Source organism: Rhinolophus hipposideros (assembly GCF_964194185.1).
Source record: "Rhinolophus hipposideros genome assembly, chromosome: 15".
Classification (NCBI taxonomy): Eukaryota; Metazoa; Chordata; class Mammalia; order Chiroptera; family Rhinolophidae; genus Rhinolophus; species Rhinolophus hipposideros.
Window position 1 is genome coordinate 20,002,761 of NC_138061.1, and position 24,398 is coordinate 20,027,158.

The following is a 24,398-nucleotide window of genomic DNA, read 5'->3' on the forward strand; positions in this document are numbered from 1 at the left end:
GAGGGTACCAAAAAAAAATGTATATACATTTTAAGAAAGGAAAAAGCTGTATTAAAATTGTAATATTCAACATATACCGATAACAAAACATGAATACAAGTCATGTGTATACTGTTTTTGGCATCCCAGGTATTAATGGAGGTTTGTCTGAGTTGCCAACCATATCCCTACTCCTTAAGAGATTTTACTATTTAATAAATAGTCTTTATTGCTAGAAATCCTGGATTGGAAAATACCATTTCAAATTGCAAGTAAAATCAGGCCGTCCCTATAGAAACAAATTTATGAGCTTCATCATTTAAAAGTCTATCCTGGATAAAAAAATATATATATAACTGAAATCAGTGATGCAGTCCTTGGTTTAGAAGCTGTTAATTTAGCCATGAAAGGACAAGAGACTATAAACACAGGTACTTAGAGAAGTGACCCCGACATGCCTTTATATCTTGTTACATCAATAAAGAAAAAGTTGGTATATATTTCCATAGAACTTCAGGTAAGTTTATATTTATTTTATATCTTGTAACCATAAGCTACAATTTCCTCTGACTGTTGACTAAACAAAGATCTTGATTTTTTTGACTAGGCAAAGACACCAGGAACCACACCACTAACTTCTAAACTTAAAACTGAAAATTGGTATAAAAAAGTCTGTTAAAATGTTTATAAAGAAAACTACACTTTCATTTTTTTTTTTTTTTTCTTTTTTATTTTTTTTCTTTTTTTTTTTTTTTTTTTTTTTTCTTTTTTTTTTATTTTTTTTTTTTTTTTCTCTGCGTCCCCAAAACTGACTCTGATTAGTTCATTCACATAGTCTTTTCTTTAGATTCCATATATAAGTGAGATCATATGGTACTTGTCTTTCTCTTTCTGACTTATTTCACTTAACATAATGTTCTCTAGATCCATCCATGTTGCTGCAAATGATAAGATTTCTTTCTTCTTTATGGCTGCGTAATACTCCATTGTATAAATGTACCACAGCTTCTTAATCCAGTCATCTACCGATGGGCATTTTGGTTGTTTCCATATCTTGGCTATTGTGTAAAGTGCTGCAATAAACATAGGAGTGCATACAGATTTTTGAATTGGAGTTTTGGATTTCTCCGGGTAGATGCCTAGGAGTGGAATTACTGGATCATAGGGTAGTTCCATTTTCAGATTCCTGAGATACCTCCATACTGTTTTCCATAGTGGCTGCACTAATCTGCAGTCCCACCAACAGTGCACTAGCGTTCCCTTTTCTCCACATCCGCGCCAGCATTTGTTGTTTGTTGATTTATTGATCATAGCCATTTTGACTGGAGTGAGGTGGTATCTCATTGTGGTTTTTATTTGCATTTCTCTGATGGTTAGTGAGGTTGAGCATTTCTTCATATGTCTTCTTGCCTTCTGTATGTCCTTCTTAGAGAAATGTCTCCCCAAGTCCTCTGCCCATTTTTTAATTGGGTTGTTTGTTTTTTTGGAGTTGAGTTGAGTAAGTTTTTTATAGATTTGTGATATTAATCCCTTATCAGATATATCATTGGCAAATATCTTTTCCCATACAGTAGGATCCCTTTTTGTTTTATTGATGGTTTCCTTTGCTGTGAAAAAACTTTTTAGTTTGATGTAATCCCACATGTTTATTTTTTCTCTTACTTCGCTCGCGCGAGGGGATATATCAGTGAAAATCTTACTCCGGGTAATGTCCATGAAGTTTCTTCCTATATTTTCTTCTAGATATTTTATGGTTTCAGATCTTACATTTAAGTCTTTAAGCCATTTTGAATTTGTTTTTGTATATGGTGTAAGGAGGTGGTCCAGCTTCATTTTCTTGCATGTGTCCGTCCAGGTTTCCCAACACCACTTATTGAACAGACTATCTTTACCCCATCGTACATTCTTGCTTCCATTGTCGTAGATTAGATGGGCATATAGGCATGGATTTATGTCTGGACTCTCTATTCTGTTCCATTGATCTATGTATCTATTTTTATGCCAGTACCATGTTGTTTTGATTACTGTAGCCTTGTAGTATAGTTTGAAATCAGGTATCGTTATACCTCCCACTTTGTTCTTATTTCTCAAGATTGCTGAGGCTATCCGGGGTCTTTTATGGTCCCATATAAATTTTAGGATTATATGTTCTATTTCTGTGAAAAACGTCGTTGGTAGTTTGATAGGAATTGCGTTGAATATGTATATTGCCTTAGGCAGTATGGACATTTTAATTATATTAATTCTTCCTATCCATGAACATGGAATGTGTTTCCATCTATTTATGTCTTCTTTCATTTCTTTCTTCAGTGTTGTATAATTTTCTGAGTACAGATCCTTTACATCTTTGGTTAGATTTATTCCCAGATATTTTATAGTCTTTGGAGCAATTGTAAATGGAATTGTTTTTTTAATTTCTCCTTCTACTATTTTATCATTGGTATATACAAATGCAACTGATTTCCGAATATTAATTTTATATCCTGCTACTTTACTAAATTCATCTATCAGTTCTAATAGTTTCTTGGTGGAGTCTTTAGGGTTCTCTATATATAGTATCATATCATCTGCATATAATGATAATTTTACTTCCTCCTTACCAATTTGGATGCCTTTTATTTCTTTCTCTTGTCTGATTGCTGTGGCTAGAACTTCCAGCACTATGTTGAATAGAAGTGGAGAAAGTGGGCAACCTTGTCTTGTTCCTGATCTTAGGGGGAATGGTTTTAGCTTTTCCCCATTGAGTATGATGTTAGCTGTGGGTTTGTCATATATGGCCTTTATTATGTTAAGATATGATCCCTCTATTCCCACTTTCTTAAGGGTTTTTATCATAAAAGGTTGCTGTATTTTATCAAATGCTTTTTCTGCATCTATTGATATGATCATGTGATTTTTATTTTTCATTTTGTTAATGTGGTGTATCACATTAATTGATTTGCGGATGTTGAACCACCCCTGCATACCAGGGATGAATCCCACTTGATCATGGTGTATGATCTTTTTAATGTATTGCTGAATTCTGTTTGCTAATAATTTGTTGAGAATTTTTGCATCTATGTTCATTAGAGATATCGGCCTGTAGTTTTCTTTCTTTGTGGTGTCTTTGTCTGCTTTTGGGATCAGGGTGATAGTGGCTTCGTAAAAAGTGTTTGGGAGTCTTCCTTCCTTCTGGATTTTTTGGAAGAGCTTGAGGAGAATAGGTGATAATTCTTTTTTGAACGTTTTGAAAAATTCACCTGTAAAGCCATCTGGTCCAGGGCTTTTGTTTGTTGGGAGATTATTGATTACTGATTCAATTTCCCTGGTGGTAATCAGACTGTTCAGGCTTTCTGTTTCTTCTTGAGTTAGCTTTGGAAGGTTGTGCGCCTCTAGAAAATTGTCCATTTCTTCAAGGTTGTCAAATTTGTTGGCATATAGTTGCTCATAGTAATTTCTTACAATTTTTTGTATTTCTGTGGTGTCTGTTGTCACTTCTCCTCTTTCATTTCTGATTTTATTAATTTGGGTCCTCTCTCTCCTTTTTTTAATGAGTCTGGCTAAAGGTTTGTCAATTTTGTTTATCTTCTCTAAGAACCAACTCTTGGATTCATTGATCTTTTGTATTGTTTTTCTGGTTTCTATTTCATTTATTTCTGCTCTGATCCTTATTATCTCCTTCCTTGTGCTCCCTTTGGGTTTGTTTTGCTGTTCTTTTTCCAGATCCCTTAAGTGTGAAGATAAACTGTCAATTAGTGATGTTTCTTGTTTCTTTAGGTAGGCCTGCAGTGCTATGAACTTCCCTCTTAGGACTGCTTTCGCAGCATCCCATAGATTTTGGGTCGTCGTGTTCTCATTCTCATTTGTCTCAAGATATCTTTTGATTTCTTCTTTGATCTGCTGCTTGACCCATTCATTATTTAGCAACATGTTATTCAGCCTCCATGAATTGGTGTATCTTCCTGGTTTTTTTCCCCTGTAGTTCATTTCTAATTTCATAGCACTGTGGTCAGAGAAGACAATTGGTATGATTTCAATTTTCTTAAATTTATCGAGGCTTGTCTTGTGTCCTAACATATGATCTATTTTAGAAAATGTTCCATGAGCACTTGAGAAGAACGTGTATTCTGCAGCATTGGGGTGAAATGCTCTGAAAATATCAATTAAGTCCAACTGCTCCAAAGTATCATTTAAGGCTGTTGTTTCCATATTGATTTTCTGTCTGGAGGACCTGTCCCTTGTTGTCAGAGGTGTGTTGAAGTCCCCTACTATGATAGTGTTGCTGTTGATCTCTGTCTTTATGTCCATCAGTACCTGTTTTATATATTTAGGTGCTCCTATGTTAGGTGCATAGATGTTTACTAGGGTTATGTCCTCTTGTCGGATTGATCCCTTTATTATTATATAGTGCCCATCTTTGTCTTTTAATATTTTTTTCATTTTAAAGTCTATTTTGTCAGATATAAGTATTGCAACTCCAGCTTTTTTTTTGCTTCCATTTGCATGAAATATGTTACTCCAACCCTTCACTTTCAGCCTGTGTGTGTCTTTTGATCTGAAATGAGTCTCTTGTATACAGCATATACAAGGGTCTTGTTTCCTTATCCACTCAGCCACCCTATGTCTCTTGATTGGAGCATTTAATCCATTTACATTTAAAGTGATTATTGATAGGTACATAGTTATTGCCATTTTTAGATTTGTAGTAAATTGTTTTCATCTTTCTTCTATTTACAGAAGTCCTTTTAGTATTTCTTGCAATGCTGGCTTGGTTGTCATAAATTCTTTCAGTTTGTTCTTTTCTGGGAAGCTCTTTATCTCTCCATCAACTTTAAATGATAGCCTTGCTGGATAAAGCAATCTAGGTTGTAGGCCTTTGTGTTCCATCACTTTGAGTATCTCCTGCCACTCCCTCCTTGCCTTCAATGTTTCTGTAGAAAAGTCATTTGATAGTCTTATGGGAGTTCCCTTGTATGTAACCTTCTGCCTTTCTCTTGCTGCTTTCAAGATTCTCTCTTTGTCTTTAAGCTTTGCCATTTTAACTATAATGTGTCTTGGTGTGGGCCTGTTTGGATTTATCCTGGTTGGAACTCTCTGCACTTCCTGGGCTTGTATGTTGGTTTCCTTCATCAGGTTAGGGAAGTTTTCTGACATTATTACCTCAAATATGTTCTCAATCCCTTGCTTCTTCTCTTCGCCTTCTGGTATTCCTATGATGCGCATGTTGTTGCGCTTGATGTTATCCCAGAGGTCTCTTAACCCATCTTCATTGTTTTTTATTCTTTTTTCTTTCTGTTGTTCAGTTTGAGTGATCTCTGCTAACTTGTCTTCTAAGTCGCTGATTCGATCCTCTGCTTCATCTAACCTGCTGGTCATTCCTTCAAGTGAGTTCTTAATTTCGGTAATTGTGTTTTTTAGTTCTAGCTGGTTGTTCGTTAAGATTTCTACATCCTTTTTTAGCTCTAACTGGTTGTTCTTTATGATTTCTATATCCTTCTTTATGTCTTCTCTAAGCTCCTTAAACATTCTTATCACCAGTGTTCTGAACTCTGTCTCTGACATGTTGGTTACCTCTGCTTCATTTGGTTCCAGTTGTGGAGGTTTCTTCTGTTCTTTTATTTGGGACATGTTTCTTTGTCTCCCCATTCTGACTGACTCTCTGTGTTTGCTTTGATGTATTAGGAAGATCCCCTAGAGCTCTTAGTTCTTGCTGGGTTATCTTATGTAGTATGTGTCTTTTATATTTGACTTGGACTACTTCGTTCTTCTCTGCATGTGCTCCACAGGAGGCTCGTGTGTTTAGTATATCGTCCTGTTCAAGAAGAACTTTGATTGCTTTTTGCTTGTGAGTAGGTGGGCTTAACTCCTAGGCCGTCTAGTTGTGAAACTTGGCTCTGCTCACCACAGGGTGTTCTGCTGGGTGAGGGTTGGCCACTTAAATGAGGTTTGGCCTCTATGGGCTCTTGTGCCTTCAGAGAATTCCCTCTGGGTGTGTGACTTGTAGGTCAAACTCGGTAGTACTCTGGTTTGGTCCAGAGTTGGCTTCTGGAAAATGTTGAATCTTGTGCCTCTTAAGCTGGGCCCTGGTAGGGCAGTTTCAGCACAAATCAAGTTACCAAGTACAACAACAACAACAACAAAGGAAACAAATCAAGTACATTCACAAATAAAATACGACCGACAATCCCCCCTCAACATAGGCAAAGATATCAAAGCAATAATGACAGAACAAAGCAAATCACTACAAGCAGAAAAAAAAAAAAAAAAAAAAAAAAAAAAAAAAAAAAAAAGGAAGTACCAAGCAAAGCAAAACAGAAAGCAGAACCAGTCTTGGCTTAAGCCCACCAGGTAATCTCCAGGTTGTCCTCTGCTGTGCCAAAGAGTTCCCTGCCTATTGCGCAGGCAGCGCTGGTCACCTGGTGCCCAGAGTGAATTTGGGAGTGTAGATTTAAATGCGAGGGGCTGAGGGGTCTGGATGACAGTTTTCAGAGAGACCATGCAGTTTCTGTCCTTTCCTGCACAAATGCACGCTGAGAGTAGCTCCACCAGCCCTGTGGTCAGTATTCCTGAGTCTTAGGGCCCTCCTTCCATGGGTGACTTGTAGGTCAAACCCGGTAGTACTCTGGTTTGGTCCAGAGTTGGCTTCTGGATATGTTGAATCTTGTGCCTCTTAATCTGGGCCCTGGTAGGGCAGTTTCAGCACAAATCAAGTTACCAAGTACAACAACAACAACAACAACAACAAGGAAAACAAATCAAGTACATTCGCATGTAAAATACAACCGACAATCCCCACTCAACATAGGCAAAGATATCAAAGAAATAAAGACAGAACAAAGCAAATCACAACAAGCAAGGAAAAGAAAAAAAAAAGAAGAGAAAGAAAGAAAAAAAAGAAAAAGAAAAGAAAGGAAAAAAGAGAAGAACAAAGCAAAACAACACAAAACAAAACAAAAACAAAAGCAAAAAAAACAAAAAAGCAAAACAAAACAAACAAACAAACAAACAAACAAAAAAAATCACCAAGCAAAGCAAAACAGAAAGCAGCACCAGTCTTGGCTTAAGCCCACCAGGTAATCTCCGGGTTGTCCTCCGCTGTGCCAAAGAGTTCCCTGCCTAGTGCACAGGCAGCGCTAGTCACCTGGTGCCCAGAGTGAATTTGGGAGTGTAGATTTAAATGCGAGGGGCTGAGGGATCTGGATGACAGTTTTCAGAGAGACCATGCAGTTTCTGTTCTTTCCTGCACAAATGCACACTGAGAGTAGCTCCACCAGCCCTGTGCCCAGTACTCCTGAGTCTTAGGACCCTCCTTCCGTGGGTGACTTGTAGGTCAAACCCGGTAGTACTCTGGTTTGGTCCAGAGTTGGCTTCTGGATATGTTGAATCTTGTGCCTCTTAAGCTGGGCCCTGGTAGGGCAGTTTCAGCACAAATAAAGTTAGCAAGTACAACAACAACAACAACAACAAAGAAAACAAATCAAGTACATTCACAAATAAAATACAACCGACAATCCCCACTCTACATAGGCAAAGATATCAAAGAAATAAAGACAGAACAAAGCAAATCACAACAAGCAGAAAAAAGAAAAAAAAAAAAAGAAGAGAAAGAAAGGAAAAAAAATAAAATAAAATAAAAAAAAAATAAATAAAAAATAAAAAATAAAAAATAAAAATAAAAAAATAAATAAAAATAAAGACCACCAAGCAAAGCAAAACAGAAAGCAGCACCAGTCTTGGCTTAAGCCCACCAGGTGATCTCCAGGTTGTCCTCCGCTGTGCCAAAGAGTTCCCTGCCTAGTGCGCAGGCATCGCTAGTCACCTGGTGCCCAGAGTGAATTTGGGAGTGTAGATTTAAATGCGAGGGGCTGAGGGGTCTGGATGACAGTTTTCAGAGAGACCATGCAGTTTCTGTCCTTTCCTGCACAAATGCACGCTGAGAGTAGCTCCAACAGCCCTGTGCCCAGTACTCCTGAGTCTTAGGGCCCTCCTTCCAAGGATGAGTGGGAGGGGGCGGGCGGGAGATCTCTAAGCTGCTGAAAGCCGGGAGCTGCGACTGCCGCTTACTGCTGAACTCAGGGATTGCTTCCGCGGTTGCCCTTGCCCCGCCGCAGGCCAGCCAGAAAGGGTGGGGCCTGGGGATGGAGGGGTCTCCTCCCTCCCAGGCCAGCCACTCACACTCCTCCCGCAGGCCTGAAAAGGTGGTGGCTGGGGGTGTGGGAGTCTCCTCTCTCCTCGTCCAGCGAAAATCCCCTCCTCCCAGCCTCTTCCGATGGTCAGAGCCGGCTGCCAATCTTCCCAGCGCCTGAGCGCAGACGCCCCTCTGTAATCTGACACTGTTTCTCAGTTAGGGGTAGTTGGAGTCTCTGGAAGGGCGGGGGGAGGATTCGAAAAGCGCGGTGGGGGCCCAGGTGTGGCGTCTCAGTTCTTTGTCTGCCCTAGGGCCCACGAGCTGCCCGCCCCGGCGGGAGCGATCAACTGTGGGACGCAGGGAAAGAGCTCACCTCCTGGACCCTACGCTCTCCGCCACACCCTGGGCTCCCGTGGGACTCTAGAGCCCCGGGTGCTGCCCTCCACTTTTTCTGTGAGCACGCTCCTCCCCCCCGCTCGCCCACCTAGTGCACCTCAAAGCAAACCTTCCACGAGCCTCCGTCCGACCTGGGAGCCGCGCAGCAACGCTGCACGGCCTGTGCTCCGCTTCCAGGAGTCTGCGTTCCGTAGTCCCGGCGCCGCCGGCCTCGGCTCCGCGTGGGTGGGGGTGGGGGGGCGCGCTTCCACTTCGCTGTCCCGCCTCCTCCCCTGCTTGTAATCCGCGCACACCTTCAGGCAAATTCCTCCACGAGTCTCCCCGCTGTTCTGCGTGTTCTATATCTCCCTGTGTCTTTAGAGCTGCAGTTTACCGCCAGCCGCCGCCGCCGGCTTGATTCCACCGCGCGACCGCGCGTTTCCTCTCCGCTCCCTTCTTTCTTCCCCTGCTCGCCCAATTTGCGCAGCTTCAAGTAATCCTTACACGAGTCTCTTAGGAGTCTCTTAGCTGTTCTGCGTGATGAGCGAAGAGTTGTTTGATGGGTTATATGTCCCGTTTGTAATAAAATCCGGAGGAGAACTCAGAAAATGTGCCCCGCTGCCGCCATTCCTATGACGTCCCCTCTACACTTTCATTTAAGTTATCAATCTATGGTTGTCATAAGAAGTTGATTTTACTAACCAAAATGGTTGTAAATGCCTCTAACCTCATTACCCAGCTCTAATTAACTCAAATACAGGTACATGTTTAAAACGATTGCTTTGTCTCTTAAAATTGGAAGTATAAAGGCACTTTCCTCTTCTATCAATATAGTTTATAACTAAAATTCAGTTATTCAAAAGCGGAATCTCAATTTGCTTTGACACACTCTAGTCTAAATGTTGGACCCGACTCAAGATAAGAGTTAGGTGATTTTGCAGGTTAGAAGGTGGAAAACTGTACCCGAGCAGGTCAACCTCTGCCCATCGGCACCATTCCCACCACCTCAAAGGTGACTACTAAGCCCAGGGAAAAGAGTATGCTTCATGTACAAGTAGTCCAATCCTGAAGAGAGAGGTGAACAGTATTGCTGCCATTGCTCAGACCCCTTCTCCTTATCTTACCCTCCACTCAAGCTATTTCTCCTCTCCTTGGGCCGACATAAGTCACTGAGAAGGAAAGAAACAAGATTTTCAATTCTTCCTATCTGGTAGAGTCCCTGTATCACAGAACATAGTGGAATAATAGGTAAGGGAGATAATTGTTTCCCTACAAATATATCTATCCCAGGTTTGTTTCAGAAAATCTTATCTAACTCGAAAATAGACATCTATGGAAGACAGATTTTACTTAAAACTGACAGTAGGGAGAGGAGTTAGATTTACATTCTGTAAAATGAGGACTCGTGTAATTTATTCATATTTTCTTTGCAAATTATTTTTCATTTAAGATCGAGATTGCTTTTCTCCAGAAAATTCAAAGTGGGCAGCCAACAAGACCATGTTAATTTAACACAAGTTTTTTTTGTTGTTGTTGTTTTGTTTTGTTTTGTTTTTTTATGGAGCATCCACTATACAGAGAGAGAGAGAGAGAGAGAGAGAGAGAGAGAGAGAGAGAGAGAGAGACAGAGAGAGAGAAAACTGACATTTACAGAAAATATTTCATGATTTGAAATTAATGCAAAATATCTACTGTATTCTTCTAAATCTTGCAAATTCTTTTTAATCCTGGGATTCTAGAGAGGGATCACTCACTATTTAAATGACAACAAAGACATCAATAGTGTTAGTAGTTGAGCAGCATAACTCCTGGTTCGCAGCAGCAACAAATTACTAAGACTCTCACCTGTGATGCATTGGGATGGTGTACCAGGGAAAGAAGTATTAGCTTATGCAGTAAGTCAGGTGTGTAAATACTGTGTGGATACCAATAATTATAAGCAGTTGCTTTGGAAATCTTAAATAAAGAAAATGACTAGCCATGAAAGCCAGCAGATATCCACACCAGTTTAATGAGATGCTTATCTTCTACCACAATAGGGCAGATTCAGCTGAAATGCATGCCCAAGATTTCACTGGAAAGGTGGCAGAGTTACAAAGGAGATTAAATATGTAACCTTAACAGGTGTCTAATGATAAAGTCAAAGCTCTTAGAGGAGGGCATAGTGAGATCTGAATTTAGGATGCTCCAATAACAAGCCTCAGAATCATGAATCCCAGATTGCTCTGAACACAGGAGGCTGGCAGAAGCAGCAATTATCTCCTTGAAGAGAGAGGGGAAAAAGTGATTTTACTTTGCCTGGAGGGCTTGCAAAGTCTGCACCTTATTTTCAAGATGATGCTTACTCTACTGTAACTCAAGGCCTTCAGATAATTATTTATAGGTTTTAACATAACCTAAACAGAAAATTATAATCCCTATTGGAGCAGAGATAGCTTGCTTCCCAAAATAACTGAAGGACCTGGATGTCGTGCAAAAGAAGAAAGCAGAGGGAGTGGGAGTGGATTGTGAGGGTGAAGAGGGGACAGTATTAAATGGGAGCATTCTTCCATAACTCAGGATTTATTGTCACAGCAAAGACACCTGAACCTATCCTAATGTGCTATTGGGGCAGATAATAATAGAGTAGATAAAGTGGAGACACTGAAGTAGCCTTGGCAGAATATCCAAGGTGGAGACACTGAAGTAGCCTTGGTAGAATGGGTGAGAGAACACAGGGGGGTGGGAATATTAGAATGGAGTACCTGAGAACAGGAAAACAAACACTTGGCAAAATTCCCTAGGGGGCCCTACAAGTACCTCCCTTTCTCTAAGCAATAAGGAAGACCCTGGTGGGTGTATTAGCAATCTCTAGAGAAACAGAAACAATAGCAGAGATTTATTATAGGACTTGATTCATGCGGTTATGGAGGCTGAGAAGTTCCACAATTTGTCATCTGCAAACTGGAGAACAAGGAAGGTTAATGGTATAATTCCACCCAAATCTGAAAACCTGAGAACCAGGGGGCTGCTGGTATAAATCCCAGAGTTCAAAGGCCCAGGAACTAGAAGTCTCCAGATGTCCAAGGACAGGAAAAGGTGTCCAGTTCAAGAAAAAAAGAGAACATGTGTCTTTCCTTTGCCTCTTTGTTGTACTCGGGCCCTTGAAAAACTAACTGGATGAGGCCCACCCACATTGGTAAGGGCAGACTCTTCTTCACTCAGTCTACTGAATCAAATACTGACCTCTTCCAGAAACACCCTCATAGACATACCCATAAACAATATTTTAGCAGTGAACTGGGCCTCCTTTACCCCAGTCCAGATGACACATAAAATTAACCATCAAAGAGAGGGAACACAGGCATCCAAGATGAAAGATGTCAACAGTCTATGCATTTAGGATGTGTAAGATTTTAATGAGTGGAGGTGTGAGGAGGGTAGTCTAGTTATTTCTCTCTTTCTTAGAGGCACAACAAAACACATTATTCTCTGCGTTATCAACATAGTTGTCATAAGCGACACAATTGATATAATTGATTAGTTCTATTTTTTGTATTCATTTAATATCGATTTATTTTTAGTTATTAACTCTATTGATTTGTTCCATTCCTAGCAAATCCTATTTATTTTTCAGATGTTTCAAACCAGAATGTATCTATCAATCTACAGTAGTTTTGTGCACCAATGTTATCTTTGCCTTCTTAACTCTGATTTTTCCTGCTACAATCTAACTGATACTAATAATATTTTCCCCTCTTCTTTATTTTTTTTTTTTAATTACAGGTGACATTCAATATTGCTTTATATTAGCTTCACGTGTACAGCATAGTGGTTAGACATTTATAAAATGTATGCAGTGATTCTCCCAGATTAGTCTACTACCCACCTGGGTAGTTGTTGCAACATTACTGACTATATTCCCTATGCTCTACTTTTCATCCCTGTAAGTATTTTGTAACTACCAATTTATATTTCTTAATCCCTTTACCTTTTTTACCAACCTCCCCTCTCCTCTGGCAGCCATCAGTTTGTTCTCCATTTTGTTTGCTCATTTGTTTTGTTCTTTAGATTCTACATATAAGTGAGATCATCTGGTATTTACCTTTCTCAGGCTGACTTATTTCACTTACCATAATACCCTTTAGGTCCATCCATGTGGTCACAAATGGTAAGATTTGATTCCTTTCTATGGCCAACTAATATTCTATTGTATGTATGTACCACTTCTTCTTAATCCAGTTGTCTATTGATGGGCATTTTTTATTGTTTTCATATCTTGGCTATTGTAAATAGGGCTGTAGTGAACATAGGGGCATGCATATATCTTTTCAAATTAGTTGTTTGGATTTTTTGGATAAATATCTAGAAGAGGAATTATTGGGTCATAAAGGAGTTCTATTTTTTTAATTTTTTGAGGGAATTCCAAACTGCTTTCCTTAGTAGCTGCACCAATTTGCAGTTTTCCCAACAGTGCAGGAGGACTCCATATCCTTTTTCTCCATATCCTTGCCAACACATGCTGTTTGTTGACTTGTTGATAATAGTCATTCTGACAGGTATGTGGTTATATCTCATTGTGGCTTTTATTTGCATTTCTCTGATGATTAATGACTTTGAGCATCTTTTCATATGTCTATTGGCCATCTGTATGTCCTCTTTGGAGAAATGTCTATTCAGGTCCTCTGTCCATTTGCTAATTGGAATTTGCTTTATTTGTTTGTTGTCTTGGTGTTGACTTATATGAGTTTTATAAATTTGGTATATTAATCCCTTATCAGATGTATCTTTGGTGAATATCTTCTGCCACTCATTAGGTTGTCTTTTTGTTTTGTTAATGCTTTCCTTTGCTGTGCAAAAACTTTTTAGTTTGATTTAGTCCCATATGTTTGTTTGTTTGTTTATTCTTTTGTTTCCCTTACCCGAGAAGATAGAGCAGAGAAAAATATCACTAAGAGAGTATACTGGCTATGTTTTCTTTTAGGAGTTTTATGGTTTTGAGTCTTACATTTATGTATTTTATGCATTTTGAATTTATTTTTGTATATGGTGTAAGGAGGTGCCCCAGTTTCATTTTTTTGCATGTTTCTGTCCAGTTTTTTGAGCACCATTTATTAAGTAGACTGTCTTTACCCCATTGTATACTCTTACCTCCTTTGTCATATAGTAAATGACCGTATAGGCATGGGCTTATTTCTGGATTCTCCATTCTGTTTCATTGATCTATGTGTTTGTTTTTATGCTAGTGTCATGCTGTTTTGATTACTTTGGCCTTGTAGTATACGAGGGTGATACATCCAGTAACATTCTTCTTTCTCAAGATTGCTGTGGCTATTCAGGGTCTTTCATGGTTTTATATAAATTTTAAAATTATTTGTTCTAGTTCTATGAAAAATGTCATTGGCATTTTGATAGGAATTGCACTGAATCTATAGATTGCTTTGGGTGTTATGCTCATTTTAAGAATGTTAATTTTTCCTATCCATGAGAATAGTCTATGTTTCCATTTGTTTGTATCTGCTTAATTTCTTTCTTCAGTGTCTTATAGTTTTCCGAGTATAAGTCTTTCACCTCCTTAAATAAATTTTATTCCTAGATATTTTATTGTTTTACTGTAATTATAAATGGGATTCTTTTTAATTTGTCTTTCTGAATATGAATTTTATATTCTGCTACTTTACTGAATTCATTTATCAGTTCTAATAATGTTTTGGTGGAATCCTTAGGGTTTTCTCTATATAGTATCATGTCATCAGCAAATAATGACAGTTTTACTTCTTCCTTTCCAATATGGATGCCTTTTATTTGGATTATTTGGATGATTGCTGTGGCTAGGACTTTTAATACTATGTTGAGTGAAAGTGGACATCCTTGTCTTATTCCTTATACTCAGGAAAAATGATTTCAGATTTCCCCATAGAGTATGATATTAGCTGTGGGTTTGTTGTATCTGGACTTTATTATGTTGAGGTATGGTTCTTCTTTTTCCATTTTGCTGAGAGTTTTTATTATAAATGGATGCTAGATTTTGTCAAATGCTTTTTTCTGCATCTACTGATATGGTCATATGATTTTTATCTTTAATTTTGTTTATGTGGTGCATAACATTGATTTGCAAATATTACACCAATCTTTCATCCAAGGAATAAATAGCACTTGATCATGGTCTATGATCTTTTTATAATGTACTGCTGAATTCATTTTGCTAATATTTTGTTGAGAATTTTAAAATCTATGTTCATCAGGAATATCGGCATGGAATTTTCTTTTTTTCTTTTTTTTTTTTTTTTGTAACATCTGTGTCTGGTTTTAAAATCAGGGTAATGGAGGCCTCATAAAATGACCTTGGGATCATCCCTTCTCTTGAATTTTTTGGAATAGTTTGAGAAGGATAGGTGTTATTTCTTTTTTGAATGTTTGATAAAATTCAATTGTGAAGTCATCCAGTCTAGGAATACAATTGATTAGTTCTTAAGTTGGAGAGCTAAATTTGGACCAATCTGAAAGTGATGGTTGTGGTTTTAGAGATTTTTTTTCAAGCTAAAAGAAATCTATCAAGCAATTGAGAGCAAGGGATAACATTAGCAGAATGTTTGGAAAGATTCATTTGACAATGATATATATTGGATGGGTAGATATTAGAGACAGAAAAATTGTAAACCTGACTTTTGAAATAGTCCAGGCTTGAGGCATCTAGATCCTGAATTAAAATTAGAAGTGTAAAAAATAGAAATAATTAAAATCATTCATTGATTTCAAGTAAAGCAGTTTCCGATGAGCTATAACTATGGTTAGACATGATATAAGTTACTAAGGCATTATGAATGTACTTGAGATTTTACTCAGATAAATATATTTATCTCTATAGGTAATTGTTTATATTGAGAGATAATTATTTTTCAAAAGTATTTAGTGAGTCTTCATTTCTCAATGTGCAAAGCCACTGTTCAAATTATATTTAGAAGTGAACGCACCTTCATCCCCCATTCCCTGCCTTCATTCTCCAGTCTTTCAGTAAAGCCAATACTCTACTTTAGTATTGAGACCTGGAGATTTGAGATAGATTAGAAAGTGGAAATTCATGAAGCATTTGTATGTGTGTGCTTATTGCAGTGTAGGTAGCAGGCAGTTTTAGAGGTCACGTTTCTGAGAAGGCATATTAGAAGGTACATAAGGAAGCAACAAATAACTGGACAAATATTAGCCCCAGGTTTCTGGAGTTTCTAAATAGCTCCAATTTTTTAGTGTAATTAACACTGGAGTCAGACTACAAATGGTTTATGGGGAGGGGAGTGAATAGGCCAATTGATAAAGGGCAAGATAAGAAAAAGCTTTATGGAAATGGATGGCCATGTGCTTAGCCATGTCTTAAAACAATAAAGTAATTTGCTCTCTTGGATTGCTCAGTGATTCATTTTGCCATTGCGTGAAATCTATAGTAATTGGCACTGGTTGATTTTAGATCTGAAAGTCCTTTTAACCCCCAATTCACCACAGTTTTCTTTGTCACTACCCTGTGAAGAAAAGAGTTAACGTAGGAGGTCTGAGGATGCTATCCTTAGAAAGCCTTGCTTGTAAGCTTTGCCCTTAGCTGGATCTAAGAACTTGGTTTTTAGAGTGTCCCTGTAGAAACAAAGCGGTTTATGATGAACACTTGCTTTATTTCTGGGAGCCTAGGATTTTGGTACATTGTAAGCAGACGGTGATTATGTGATGAACCCCCAACAAAGTCTTGGATGTTTATTCTCTAACGGACTTTCCTGGGCAGAAACATCACTCATATTGCTGTATTTTCATTGCTGGAGAAGAGTGTGCACTTAATGACCCTTCATAGAAGGAAGAGAGCATAAGAAAGTCTGCACGTGGGTTCCTCCATACTCAGCCTGTGTATTTTCTCTGAATTATATGGCAGTATATCCTTGCTACAACACTGCTGTAATAATTCTTAGTCATAAATACAACAATATGCTGAGTCTCAAGAGTCCTTTACAACCAATCTCCAAACTTGAGAGTGGTCTGGTCTTGGAGACCCTCAAGACAGCCTCATTCTTCTCATAGATTTAATGAGTCTGGACAAGAGCATTTCATCATCTGTTTGTGAGAAATAACTTTTTTTTTTTTATCCAGTTGAAGATCAGTTGTTTTTTTTTTTTTGTTTGTTTGTTTTTCCCCCAAGTGGGAAGATAGATACCTTTCAAGCAAAAAGAAGTCAAACTTAGTCAAAAGTACAGGATTTATTTTTCTACCTATTTAGTTTGTAAAATGCTATAATTATTCTCATACAAATGTTTAATTGCTTCGGTAATCTTCCTTAGAAATCTGTAGCCACAGTGTCTGGAGTTCCTAATAGGTTGTGAAGTTTCCTTTCATGTGTTTTAAATGTGCTGCTTTTTGATTTCCTGATTTGAATGAGTGCCCTCTTGTTGTCTGTTATTGGAAAGGGTAAATAAAAATGCCAACTGGCGTTCCCCAAACCATCCATCATGCTTTACAACCTGTGTCATAATTTTTTTTTCTTTCAGTACTGCTGAACGGTATTGAGTTCCCTGCCCAAAAAAGACCTAAACTTCTTTTCTTCCCTAAATAGCATGACTAGAGATACTGGAAGATTTTTCCAGGCCATACTTTGTGTGGCTTAGTGCAAGCTTTTAGAACAAGTACAGGTATGATTGGCAATCAATCAAAGCATGCATGTACTAAGGTATCCTATTAAGGTTGAAACAACTTCTCCCTTCCTGTCTCCACCCCTCATCAAATAGAAATCGACTTATTTACCAAGGATACCAAAAACTGAGAACTCTCTCCAGAGCTCTCAGCAGGTATAACAAACAAAAAACAGAAGTCTTTCATCTCCACTCCACATTGCTCTTTCTGATTATCCCAATCCTATTAGCAGGAATTTGGAACACTGTTCAAAAAAAGGGTGGCTCTCTATTAGCAGTACTCACATATCTATGTGCATGAGAATGTTCTATGTCATTTTAAGAATGTACATTTTCAGGTCACACTCCCCTCAGATTCTGCTTTTCTGCTTTTGTAGGTTTAAGAAGGGACCTAGGAATTTATATACTTTTTAACAAGTTCCCCTGATAATGCTTTATAGAGAGGGCTGAGGTGAAATGTAAAAAGCTTACCTGTGGTTTGGAAAAAATGTCAGAAAGATCAACATTTCATTGTATTTATCTCCCTATCACATAATTATCTTACAGAGATGAAAGGAGAGGCAGTGAGCAAGCTGACTAGCCATGGTTTTTAAACCCAAGAGCTTTCAACAATATACTGAGGCGAGAAATGAACTGAACTTTTTGGGGGAATTATCTTTTTTTTCCCTGTTCCCTCTTATTCTTCTGTGAGTTTTCATAGATTTTCATTATCTCCAAGTCTGTAAATAGAGCTGTTGCTTTTTTTCTTTTAAGCAACATAGATGAACAAACTCACACTTTAGTGAGGTTTGTTGGTAGTGACCTGGAACAGCTGGGTAAGCTAAGGATTATACTTGAAATGTAAAGGGGCACAGAAAAATTAAATCTATTTGCCTGCTCGTTAGTGGCTTTCATAATTAAGGAGAACATGCAATGCACAAAACCGTTAGGCAATTATAATGCATAAAAACAGATCAGACTAATCTATCCTGGGCCACGCATGATTAGATGAGTATTCTTTATAAAACACATCAGCTAAATTGATTTTAGATCCTTAAGACACCCACCATTTAGAGTTTGTGGTGGTTCTTTACATGAAAAGGAAATCTATTTTTTCACTTTTCCAACTGGCTGCCTAACACATCATGACACTGCCCAAGATACACCTCATTTAATTACAACTGTTGAGGATAAGTTCACAGTTCTCTTTGAAATGCGGAGCCATCATTTAGAGTCTTAAATACTCCTACTACTTTTTGGACACTCTTCATAACTTCTACTTAAGTTGTTGTTTTATTTTCTTTTTCTTCTCATCACCCAATGGTACTTTTCTCTCTCCTGTGCCCTCTCTCTCACAATACCTTTTTCCTTCTTTTCCCACCACCTATCCTTGTTACTATCCATATATAACAGGCATACCTTGGAGGTATTGCATGTTCCACTTCAGACCCCCATAACAAAGTGAATATTGCAAAAAAAGCAAATTGTGATCTTTTTACTGGTAGACGGTCTTTTCTTTGAAGTGCAATAAAATGCAGTACAGTAAAACAAAGTATGCCTGTAACAGAATAGGAAAGGGCTGCCTTATCATTTGGCCTTACTGCAGACTGAGTCCAGATATTCATTGCATACTATCTGTGACACTGTGACTTACAATAAGAAATAAATATTTTGTCTCATTCCACAGTTCCTGGCACAGGTCTCCTTAAAATCTTTGGGATTTCCTAAGTTATAAAGTGTCTATTGTTACTTTAATAAGGTGACTTTTGGAAAGCACTTAAGGATAGGGGCTGCTTGTCAGGAGAACAAAATAAGTGATTAGACAGTTGGAACTTTCAGTCCCATGTCCCTCACCTCCAGGAAGGGAGACGGGCTTGAACTTGAGTTCTATCACCAATGGCCAATGAGTCAATCAATCGTGCCTATGCAATGAAACCTCCATAAAAACCCAAAAGGACTGGGTTCAGAGAGTTTCCAGGTTAGTGAACAAGTGCAGATTCAGGTGAGTGGCAACTTTGGAGAGGGCATGAAAGCTCTGGGCCCCTTCCCATATACCTTGCCCTACCTATCTCTACCATCTGGCTGTTCCTGAGTTATACATATTTTTTAAAAAATAAACTGATGATATAGTAAGTCAAATGGTTTTTTTTTTCTGATTTCTGTGAGCTGCTCTAGCAAATTAAATTAACCCAATGAGGGGGTCATTGGAAGCTCCAGCCTATAGCTGGTCAGTCAGAAGCACCTGGACTTGCAGCTGGTGTCTGAAGTGGTGGTGTTGGTGGTGGGGCAGTCTCTTAAAACTGAGCCCTTAACCTGCGGGATCTCATGCAATCTTCCGGTAGATAGCATCAGAATTGAGTTGAATTATAGGACACCAGCTGATGTGGGAGAACTGCCTGCTGGAGTGAGAAACCCCAGCCCCCCTCTTACCCCCACACATTGGAATTGAGTACTGAGACCTCTTATTATCCCTAAAGAATGTCTCCCAGGGTTTCTAGGTATTTCCAGTGTCAGGGAGCTTACCGCCTCTGAGGGCACCTAGCTTCACCAGCGGGCAAACCTATAACTTTTTTTTCCAGGGCGTTTAGCTCAAATATGCCTCATTAAATCTGCTGAGCGCTGTCCTGATTGTGTCCTATTGATAAGAGAGTTTGAGGTGATAATTAATAAATGACTAGGTTAGGTATAAGATAATAAATTGGAATAAATAAGGAATGGTGGGGACTTGGATCAACTGAAACATGTATTTACCTTCTAAAAGAGTTATCAGCCCCAGTAATTATTATGGAAAAGTATGGCCCACTGTCATCAGATTTTCAAATTCTTCAAGCAAGATCAGGATATTAGATTCATATGTAAAAACTCCCAGATTTTGAATCTTGGCCATGAATTCAAATTTGGACATTATGTAACGTAACACTACTGGATAAATTAAATGAATTGATGACTGCATTTTACCACTGTCTTTTCTCTCCTAAACTTTGTACCTTGTTTCATCCAACATCTTTCAAATATTTGGAGAGGCATTTCTTAGACTCTAACTTCCTTTTTTTTTTTCTAGCTAATTTTTTCTTCCTTTCTTCAAATTATCCATATATGATCTAAGTTCTAGAACCCTCCTTTTCACTATGGTTGTTTTCAGTCCCTTTCCTGTTGACCAGATTTCTCACAACGAACTAGGCAGACTCAGTACTAGTGAGGGATCTGACATTGTAACCTTCCTAACAGTGCATTAGACTCGACACCCACCTTGAAAAGACATCTACGAAGTTGGCACTCCTCCATTCTCAGAGTGTTCATTTGTAAGTATATACACACAGAAACACACACGTGCATGCACACACACACATATGTATGGATGTATTAATACTTAATACACATCTTCCTAATTTCACTGTTAGATTGTATCTTATAAGTATGACCTTTACTTGTAGTCTATTGAATTCATATTAACTTTGACTCTGTCATCCTCTGTTTGTACTTAACAATAGCTTTATGCTATCCACACATTTAATAGGCATATTTCTATGTTTTCATTAAAGGAATTGTTAAAAGTTGATTGTGCCAAGTACAAGGATAGAGCCTGCAGGCGTGATATTAATGACTCACTTACTTATTGTTATTAAGCTATTAATCAGCCACTTTCAAAGTACAATAATGCAACCGCTTAAAGTTGGCCTCACTCTTCTAGCTCTTCGATGAGAATCACGTGTTTTGCTAAAATCTGAATGTGTATAATTTCCCTGGTGTTTTAGTCCAATATCCACATCCTCAAAAGCATACATGACTGCTCCCAGGACCTATCCTTCTCTCCTCCCTGTGGTCCTGCAGAGTCCCAAACCACCACAGGAGAAGAACAGGATACTTTCCGGCAGAACTTCATCCAAAAAGAAATATTATGTCCCTAAATTGCTTGGACAGAATAGATTGTGATGAAGGGAGTTCCGGAAACCTATCCACACTGGCCTTTCTATTCCCCAAATAGGTCAAGTACACTCATTATAAAAAATCTGCAGTTGATATTTCCTTTGACTGCCATAAGTAGTTTCCTCTCTTCATTCTGGTCTCAGCTCTCAATGTCTCCTCCTCAAGAGATGGTTCCTACTATGCCTTCCCTGTCTCTTACAAGCTGTGGGACCATAAAAAGCTACTTACTGTCTCTGAGCTTCTTTTTTCTCCTCTATAAGAGAAGGGCAATGACGCTACTTACTTCACTTATCAGGGTAGGGGATTAAATGATATGATAAATGTAATTCTCTTAGAACACTATCTTTGCATCTTAAACTCTGTCATTATTTCTATTATTGCAATTATTTAAACACTTGCTTCCCTTCCTCACTGTCATTCTAACACATTTACCCATTTTATTTTCTTCAAATCTTTATCATTATCTCAAGTTGCCTTGTTCACTGTTTACTTGTTGATTTTCAATAACCTTCAACCTGACAGGGAAAGGCTGTGAGAACACACTTCTTGTCTCTGCATGACTGCATCTCTGTTGATTAGAATTTCATCTGGCACAAAGTAATCACACAAAACTATCAGTTGAATGAAGGAATGTGCAGTGAAAATGAATGAAAGACAGTCTCCTCTAGTGTAGTATCATAACTCTAATATTTCTTGATGTATGGAAACAACACATTTCAATTTTTTTTTTAATTTGGGAAGCTTCTGAACATCCTAGACTGCATTGAATATAGGAGATCTACCTCCTAAATTTGGCCTGAGAAATCCTCATAATATTCCTATCAGATTATAAGCAAGAGTAAGAGACAGAGCTCATTTGTAACTGAGGACCATCGATCTAATAAATAGAAAAAAAAATTCTGAAAGTAGGATTTAGTAAGTGCTTTTTGTACAGGAATTCAATAGCTCCCAAAAGGAAGCGTGGAACTCCATTGTACAAAAGTAAACACAGGGCTATTGGAGGTTAGTTTGTCTGAAGAAAATCAGCTAATCTTTGATTCACACATAAAAGGAAAAATGGGCTTTAAAGCATTATGACTAACTAAGCTGTGGTACTTTATACAATGGAATATTCTGTAGTTTTCTAAAATAATAACTTAGATCCTTTTATGTCTTGAAAAGTATTTGTTAGTAGTTTTTAATAAAATGTTCATAATAGTTAAGAAAAATATTTTTACATATTGAAAATGTACTCAAAATATTAATATTTGTGTATATGTGTGTGTGTTTGTGTGTGTATGTGTGTACATGTGTAAATAAATAGGAAAAGGTCTGGAAGAATGCACAAAAAAATAAAAATGGGGGTCATCTTTAAGAAGAAACAGAGAACAGAATTTCTTGAAATAGTCTAAGTAGTCTCTAGACTTATTTGTAAAATTAATTGTTTTCAAGGAAAATATATTCATGACTTCTTTGACTGATAAGCTGATTTAAACTAAAAAGTAGGAAAACAAACAAAACAGATTTTCCACATGTTTGGAAATTGCTCTCAAATTCTTTTTGAATATTAGACTTCTGTAAGGTTAATATGATTGTAATACCTATCAATACTACTTAACTGAAATGAAGATAGTTTGGCACCTTATCCTGAATAAACTTAGGCTCTATTAAAACGAGTGTGTTTACTTTTTCAAGTGCATATAAACATCTGTTTATAAGCTATAAAATATGGCAGTAGGTTGTTAGCAAACTAACTGATGAGTGTTTCTTCCTTATAATCTATTTCTCTTCTCCTTTAAAAATGACCATCTTTCTGTTTTTCTACTTTTAGTTGAGGGCTTCTCCTTCAGTCTCCAAAACCCCTCAAAAAATCACTGATGGTTCTAACATGAACCCCTGTAATTATTTTTCTCCAGACCCTTGAATTAACTTTATCTGGGTCTGGAAAAAATAAATTCATTTGACTGCAGCTAAAACATATATTTCCACTGTTACATTAAATTTTTGTTTCTTTTTGGTAATGAGAAGCAATGGCTCTTCTATCTTTTCCAACTGAGGACAAATATATTTGGCAAAGATGGGAAAGATAGGAACTAACAAGTTTGTCTCTTCTCTGTTATGGTGAATATACTGTTATCTGCCCAAAGCAGCTGTGCTCTCTCTTCCTTCTTCATATTTAGTTGCAAACACAATTAGCTGCATCACCTGTTGCAAAAGTCTCAGTTAATTAGTCCTTTTGCCATCCCAATTCTTTCTCAGATTTATACCTCTAATTTATACCTCAGATCTGACTCAAGCGAGATTTACAACTGCTATCTGGATAACTGATATCTGCTAGTACCACAGTACTTGGAAATATTAGTACTTTTTTTTCTGGCCAGAAAGTCCCTTAGTAATTACCATTAGTGGTTTGTTTGTTTGTTGTTTGTTTCTGTCTATTTAAACCTTATCCAAAGATCATACCATGTGTGGCTGGAGAATCCTGGCAGCTACATGTAAAGATTTTCCCTCAAAATAGAAAGCAATGGGATTTTAAAAAACTGGCTGTCTCTGCTGTTCTTAAGAAGAAAGGTTTTTATGTCTCTCCTGAGAAATAAGCTGCAATAAGGGGGAAAAATAATGCAAAGGCTGAAAATTCCCTGTTAAAAGTCTCTTTTGCTCAGAAATTATTTTTGCTACCCTGTTTCCTCGAAAATAAGACCTAGCCAGACAATCAGTTCTAATGCATCTTTCAAAGCAAAAATTAATGTAAGACCAGGTCTTATATGTAGTAAAATAAGACTGGGTCTTAGATTAATTTTTGCTCCGAAAGACTCATTAGAACTGATTGGCTGGCTAGGTCTTATTTTTGGGGAAACATGGTATTTGTTTCTATATTTCTGTAAAAGAATAAGGAAAAAGCTACAACAGAGACTGATATGTTTTCACTATTCCTATTTGCTTTGATTATTTTTAATTTTTCCAAGATATAATTGACATATAACATTGTGTGAGTTTAAGGTGTACAACATGTTGATTTGATATGCTCATATATTGAAAAATGATTTCCACCATAGTGTCAGTTATTTCTATTTCCTCTTCCTACTGTGCACACAGCTGGATTATATTTCCCATGCCCTAGCAGTTAGAAAAGGACATGTAACTGGCTTTGGCCGATAGAATATAAGTGATGTGATGAGTACAGTTTCAGGGACTTGCTCCTATGAAATCTCCTACTTGGTCCTCTGGGCTGTCTTTTCCATTGCTATTGCTTAAATACAGAAGATTATGGGGCTAGATCCAAAAGAATATGCAAGAGCCACACAATGGCAAGATACATGAAGAAGCGTACTTATTCTACTAGCTCTCCCACTTCAGTCTAGCATCTGCCTTCACAGCCCACTGAAATAATACTTAACGCCTTTAAACTT